This window comes from Lepeophtheirus salmonis, chromosome 9 (genome assembly GCF_016086655.4).
Source record: "Lepeophtheirus salmonis chromosome 9, UVic_Lsal_1.4, whole genome shotgun sequence".
NCBI lineage: Eukaryota > Metazoa > Arthropoda > Copepoda > Siphonostomatoida > Caligidae > Lepeophtheirus > Lepeophtheirus salmonis.
Window position 1 is genome coordinate 29,505,486 of NC_052139.2, and position 7,665 is coordinate 29,513,150.

Consider the following 7,665-nt stretch of genomic DNA (forward strand, 5'->3'; position numbering starts at 1 on the left):
TGGAATGACATTATATACTGGAGATGTTACTCGTTTTATTGAGTAAAGAAATTTCTAGAAGACAAATCAAATTACTCAAATATATTTTGAAAAAACATTAACATTAAGGGAGTGAATAATTTTTTTCTTAACTGTAAGTGTATAACCACGAGTGTTTGTACTGATACGTTGAGGATTTGCTGAGGAGTTATAAATGAAAGTCCCTGTTGGATTCAGCGTAGAATTGATATTCGATAAGGGAGTAATTCTTGCCTACGTCTTTGTTAGATACACAGGACAACTTATGTTTATTTCTTTCATCTAACAGCTGCTTGTGGCTAATTTAATGAAACGCTATGACAGCTAAGCTGCTATTCACTCTGCAAACATTCTTCAATGGGCCAGGATTACTATATTGATTCTAAACGAAGGTCCTTAGTTTAATATCGAAAAATACGAATAAAAATCATATACAAGCATATACATTTTCAAACATTCTTAGGTTTTTAAAATATTAACTTTTTTGTAAAAAAGTTTAAAAAATTCATAGTAATTGACTAAAATTTTCAAAAATTTTATTAAATCCACAGCTGTCCACAAAAAATTAAAATTTTTGGAAAAAAATTTCAGAAATTAAATTTTTATTAAAGAGTATTAATGTGAAATAAATTTCAAAAATCTATTATTGTTTACCGAAAATTAATTTGATAATTTTTTCGGAAAAAATACTCGAAAAATTACGTTTTTCAAAAAAAAATTCTAAAATGAAATTTCAAATGTTAAATTTTTCCGAAAAAAAAATTCAATAATAATTTTAAACCAGAAAAAAACAAAAACAATTCAAAAACAAAAAATTTTTAATTTATAATTTTTTCCTCTGTTGCATAATTTGACGTTTAAAAAAAAAATATCTAACAAAATATTTATTTTCATATTTTCGCCTATAATTTTTTCATCCTCAAAAAAAAAAAATGTTTAAAAAATTCTTTATTTTGGAGGAGGGGCTACAGTCCCTCTTGGTCACCTTCTGTGGTCGCCCTTGAAAATTCAACACATGAAAACAACCAAGTGGAAAATACAGTATATCTTTGCTTATTTCAAAAAGCGAATAGTGTCTATGCTATGAAACATATCTAAGCTAAAATGTACAGTTTCAAAATTTACAAATAAATCTTAATATTTATATAGTAATGTAACTAATTAATTATTTCCTGTTCAGATATTCTCTTGAGTTTATTCATTTCATCTGAAAATAAATTAATTTAAGTCAAGTATGTGGCATCATGTTCTCAGTAAATACCTTGTTGACTAAAAAGTAATATATTTTACATTTTTATCATCATATAGAATTTAAAAGATAGTTGAAATTTAATTATAAATGTCGTCAATGAATTAATTGTTACTTATTGATTGTATTGAGTAAGAACAGTACATTGGAAACATATGGAGAGTGGGTATCCAAAAACTTGTTATAGCATTGAATTACGATTTTATCACCATTATCTTGGATTACGAGGTTTCATATTGCAGCCAAACAACAGATGCAACAAACATAAACAAGTTTTATTTTTATACCAAGCAACGTAACTAGAACAAGGTTAGTTAACAAGAAAATGGCTGAGCATATAAAGTATATTTATTAAATAAATCTCTTTCTCTCTTGACGTCATTGGGTCGAGTCTTGGTTATTAATACTACATAAATATTCGAGTAAAAATTTAATTTAAAAGTTATCATTATCATAAAAGTGGTTACTTGATATTTCTTAAGCAATATTTTACTAAATTTAATGCCAAAGGTACGTTTTTAAATTATATAAATTACTAAGATAAAGACGTAACACATATTAATTAATAATTTTTCTCTATTTAATTAATTATTTTGTAGAAAATAACTATGCCTTAATTTTTAGCACTAATAATAAACAATAATGAAACCTTAATTATTTTTCAGAATTCGTGGTATAGCTGGTGGAAATTCCCATGCCTGTCAAAATTAAATCTAGGATATAAATTTTATTGCTTTTGAAAAATGAGCTCCTCTATGTACAAGATCCTTGAGTGAAAATGGGAGAAGGAAATTAAAATAGTCCTTGCTTTGCTGCCGAAATATTTAAAGGTGCTGGAGTAATGCAACAGTCCATCTATGAATACTAGTGAAAAAATCTTTACACTTCATTTTTGCTACACAAATCACGGTTTTTGTGAATGCAGTCAAGTTGCTAACGTAAAATACTAAAAATAAATAAAATTAAATAGATGTGTCTTAGAAGCCGAGAAAATACCATCTGAACGTTACCCACGAATTTTGGTCTGTACACTTTTGGATACTGGCAAGAAACAAACGAAGAAGTTGTTACCATAGGTCTAGACCAATTACCCAGTGTTGAACATGATTTTCCAACAGAAGTGTTTGGAGTAAAACTTGACTTTCTGGCAAAAAAAGAAAAAGAAAGTATGACCCCACGTACTCGCCAGATGTTAACCCATTTGACTTCCCTTTTTGGATGTATGTTGAGTCCAAGGCCTGCACCGTCCGTCACCCAAATATAAGCAACCTCAAGTACACCGTCAACCAGCACTGGGATACCATATCTAAGGACTATATCTGGAATGGGTGCAAGGCCTTTCGTTGCCGCCTGGAAGCCATCATTGCTGCTAAGGGGGGCTACATCAATGATGACGGTAGCCAAGACATTATACTAGTTATTTTTTTGACATACCTTATTACAACTGGTTGCTGAAATACATGTTGATAAAGTTCTAGATTGAAAGTGTAAAGATATTTTTTGCTGAACCTTCAGATTGATTTCAAATTATTTTGAGCTTATAAAAGAATTTCAGAATGATTCAAAATTTCTGATAATGCATAGTAGGATTGCAATGTTCAAGGACTGATCTGTGTGGCTGTATAGATTGGAATAAAATTCAATGAAAAATATTCAGGACATGGTAAAATTTTCTTGCAATAAAATCTTCATTCCAGCATTACTTTCTCCTTGGCTAATGTATATCTCAAAGGGTGGTTGAATTGTCCCAGAATAATTTTTTTAAATATTAATGTACGCTTTTTAATGAAGATTTTTGTCATTTTCATAATGACCTGAATCGTTACCCCAATGCCATCCACCAATTGGCTCATATTTAACACAAAATTAGGAAAAAATATTCCTTGAAGAAGTGATGTTTTTTTTTCTACCAACATTCATTAAAATCAAAATACTCAATTATAATTATAAGAATTAAAGAAGCTATTGTTAAAGTCAGAATTAGTATCAGTCATCCAAATACCATGGCCCTCAAGGATACTGTAATCTAGCATTAGGACACTAGAGCAATGCACCACATTATCAGCCAGTGGTGAGCTTTCTTCCACTGCCAGGAAGATAATATTACTAATAAGGGCGGCTAAATTAATGATGAACAGAGCTCAGACACACATCTTCTTAAAATATTAATTTTGCTGAAATTCTACTGTTAATGAAGAAATGATATGAAATGATAATGACTGTGAACCTTTCATCATTCGTTGTTAGTCAATGGTTCCTTTATGTACTAATGCTGGAGGAGTAAATATCCCGTGCCCCCCCCCCCTCCATCGGTCTATCGTTTCCGGTTTCCCACTAGAGTATATCATGTGGATCTTTCCTATGAATATCTTCAATCCGTAATAATCCCTGTGAACGATACTCATCCAAGTCTCTCCGGAGTATGTACTCTAGTGTTGGGGATTTGTCACCAAATTGCAATATTATTCTCGTAATGATCTTGGACCTCCAATCACATCAATTCATTACAGATTGTTTTTAAATTTTTCGCATTAGATTTTTTAGTTTCTTATACTAAGTTGTTGAATAGTTAAAATATAAAGAAATAGGGATTTGATTCACAAAATATTACACTATTTAAAAAAAAAACATATATACACAAATATTTTGTAAAATTTAAATTTCCTATTTATATGCACTCCATTATCGTGCGGAAAACTGCAAGGAGGAAATTTCCTGTGGAAGATTGTTTTGGAGAAAACTGCTATAGATGAAAATTGTCAGTTAGGAAAATTGTTCAAACTTCATCATGAATAATGACACAATCTAAATACCAAATTTAAAGAAAAAACAATTATTGATAGGACTATTGAATTACAAATAATATTATTCACATGTACACTAGCATCTGCGAGAATTTTTAATTTGCAAACCGAGATCATAAACTATTTTTTGGTATTAAAGGAGTTTCTTGCATGTTTTGCCAGTGTTTTTTAGCACTCCCACATTACCCCCGGACCAATCTGATGGCAAAGGGTACTCAATCATATTTTAAGAGGCCATAATCTATTTATCCCCCGCCTTCCTTATCAATCCTCTCGATCCATTTGTCAGAAGATTCGATTAAATTTAAAAAATTGTAAGAAAATTGTAATAAAATAATATTACTCACACTTGGAAGTACTTCATTGGGGGATGGACCAAACAAATATGTTTATATATTTGTCATTAATAAGATTAAGCAAATTTATAATGTGCTATCATAAAGTTTGAACAAAATACTGGCAATTTTCTCCCAGGCAATTTTTCTAACAGGTATATTTCCACCGTGGCAATTTTCTTCATGGCAGTTTTCCTAGTAGCCTCCATTATATATCTTATTGCTCCCCTCAACTTGACTGACAAATACTGATTTATATTGCAATTATATCAAGTGAGGACAATTTTCGAAATACTTCATATCCTTTGTTATGTGAATAATATTGATGTGTATTAAAAACGGTTCTAGTAATATCAAAGTGTGTATATTAATCGAACAAAAATTCTCTTAAGAATATACTTTATGAAAAATGTATGCTGGCTACCATAAAAACATTTAAAAGCTTACTCAAAAATATATATATATCAGAAGGGTGTGTGGATATGAGGGATGAGTGACAAAGTGAAAAATTTGTTCTAATTTTTAATTAATTCTGGAAGACAGAACATCTAAGTAGAAAGTAATTACTATTGCATGTTCTCATAAAGGACGAAGAATAACAATCAGTGTTTGTTATGACGTAATAAGTAGGGATGCGTACATCGAACTTCTTGATAAGAAAGTGCTACCTTTGGGGGGGAAAGTTTGGGGAAAACACTGTAGTCACTTCAATACGGAGCTCTGTGTCATTGCATCGCTAAGATACAGGCATTTTGGGACCTCAAAATATGGCTGCCCTCCTCTCCAGATGCAAATCCCTTGGACTACTCTATTTAGACGCTCATGGAGGATACCTCTGCTCTGTTAGCAGATGCTTTGAGGCTCTTAACCTCCATAAGTAACCCAGGTCAATCCTGATGGCATTTTTGTTGGTTCCTTTGCTCACGTTACGGTCCTTGGCCAGCTTAGCAATTGGCTTGTCTGGACGAGTGTCAATTGATCGTTTCAATCCAGCTACAGGGTGTCCACGATAAATTGGAACTATCTTAAAATTCAACCTGCTTGATAAAAATGGAATTTGGAGTGTATTTGTTAATATGAAAAAGTTAGACATGATATTAAACAATAAATTTATTCAACATGTCCTCCCTCAGCAGCCACCATCTTCTCCATCCTGCCCCTAAAAGATTTGCATACCCTGATGACTTCCGCGGAATCGACAGCATTCCACTACCTCGTAATGGAGCCCTTCAGGGCCGCGATGCTTTTGTGGTTGACCTTGCACACCTCCCTCTCCAACTTCCCCTACCAGTAGTAATCACACGGGTTGAGGTCGGGTGAGTTGGAGGGCCAGGGTTTGCGATCCCAGAAAGTGATGTCGTGGGAGTTGAAGAGGTTAGTAGTCCTCATAGCGATGTGTTCGGGCGCTGAGTCTTGTTGGAATATGAACTCCCTCCCAGCGGCCGTATCCTTCATCCAGGGGATGACGAACTCCTCCATGACTTCGCAGTACCTTATCGTGTTAACCCTTTCCTAGGGATTGAAGAAGAAAGGAGGAATCACCTCACCAGTGCTGCAGATGACACCCAGGGTCATCATGGAGGCCGGGAACTTTGTGGTGAAGACTGCAGGGACCTCTTCTCTCTCCTTGGCAAGCCACCTGTCATTCTGGACGTTGTAGCTTCTGTCGAAAGTCCAGTTCTTCTCGTCGGAGAAGAAGATGATTCTTCCTCAATGGCTCTTCAGGTCATTGAGGAGACGCTTACCTTTGATGAGCCTGGTGGCCTTCATGAATGCCGTGAGGATGTGTTGTTTGGCAATTCGGTATGACCTGTACCCGAGGTCCTCATTCACAGCCTTGGGGACCAGCTGCTTGCTCACTCCACGGTTCTTGGCCAACCTGGACAAGGAAGTCCCCGGCGAAGCCTTGATGGACTTCCGGAGGCATTCAAGGAAGCGGGGAGTGCGAATTTGGTCACTTCTCATGTTGTGGACCTTGCGGCAGACCTTCCCCTCAACGTCCCAGGCATTGAAGAGCCGGTACACCGTGGTCTTGGGGTAGTTAAGAAGCTTGTAGATAGCAGAGGGCTTGTGTCCTGCGCGTGCCAATGCGAGGATGGCGTCTCTCCTTGCTTGTTCCATGATGACTATTGTTTGTTGTCAAAACAATTGTGGTGGAAGTTATAGTGTATTGTTCATGCAACCTTTTATATTAGTAGGATTTAACCCCGAATATCCAGATTATGGATCTGGATGAAGTTTAAAGTAGTTCCAATTTATCGTGGATAGGCCTTTTAGTCCTGATTTTATCAGATCTTGTTGAATGAGCTGCTCTCTCAGTCTTTCCCTCCTCATTAAAGGCATTAATCACGTCATAAGCTGTTGATTTTGAATATTTGAGGAAGGAAATTATCTCTTGAGTAGAGTGACCCAGGCGGCCATCTTCGATGATGGGCATTCTCCTGATTTTTTTCCATGCTTGAACGACAAGAGTTTCAAAAAAACTAGATATTAAATTCGATAGTTAACACATTTAGCTTGATGCAACTATTAAATTTTTTATCACGTAACCGATACAAGTCTCATAATTAGACGTTAGAGTTATTACAGATTTACTTTGTTCACCCTGTATAATATTTACTTAATCAGTGCAACTCCATATGAACAATTAAAGGAATATTGAAATAATTTAATGAGCTCAATATTGATTTGTAACAAAAATAAATTAGTAAAATATAAAAATAAAACCTGTAAAAACAACAGAATATATTTTATAAAATAATATGATACAAAAAAAAAAAATATTTATCATGAACCATTGTATTTTGATATATTTCTTTTTATCAGTCAGACAAATTTTCTTATCAAAGTCTTTACGCTGATTGCTTTTCCGAATATGATCCCTCATGAACAACATTTCTCCTGAATACAGTAAGCGTTTCCCTAAAATTGATCTTTGTTTTGTTATGGAAACTATGACCATACCTGCATTCTTCTTTGATATTATATTCATTCAGTCTTCGCCCTCTATTGGTTGAATAGTGGCAAATAAAGGCGCTAGATACTTTCGCCTTAAACCCAATGACCATAAGACACAAAGATATTTTCCCTTAAATTATTAATAAATGAAATTTAAACTTCGTTATTGCTTAGTTTTCGGTGAAATTAATGATCCCTTTGAAATTTTAAATCAAAATACGCATTAAATCCTAGTATTCTGTTCAAATAATGTTGAAATTTATATTCATACTATCAAAATCTCACTAATGGATGGTCCATT

At 33.9% G+C, this 7,665-nt stretch overlaps 1 long non-coding RNA gene across 1 annotated transcript; it reads left to right on the top strand.

Annotated features, from left to right (window-relative positions):
* Positions 1-1,429: 1,429 nt before the first annotated feature.
* LOC121124576 (uncharacterized) lies at positions 1,430-2,744 on the top strand. Its single transcript, XR_005866346.2, has 2 exons — positions 1,430-1,576; positions 1,933-2,744. It is a non-coding gene; the product is annotated as an uncharacterized lncRNA (long non-coding RNA).
* Positions 2,745-7,665: the final 4,921 nt, after the last annotated feature.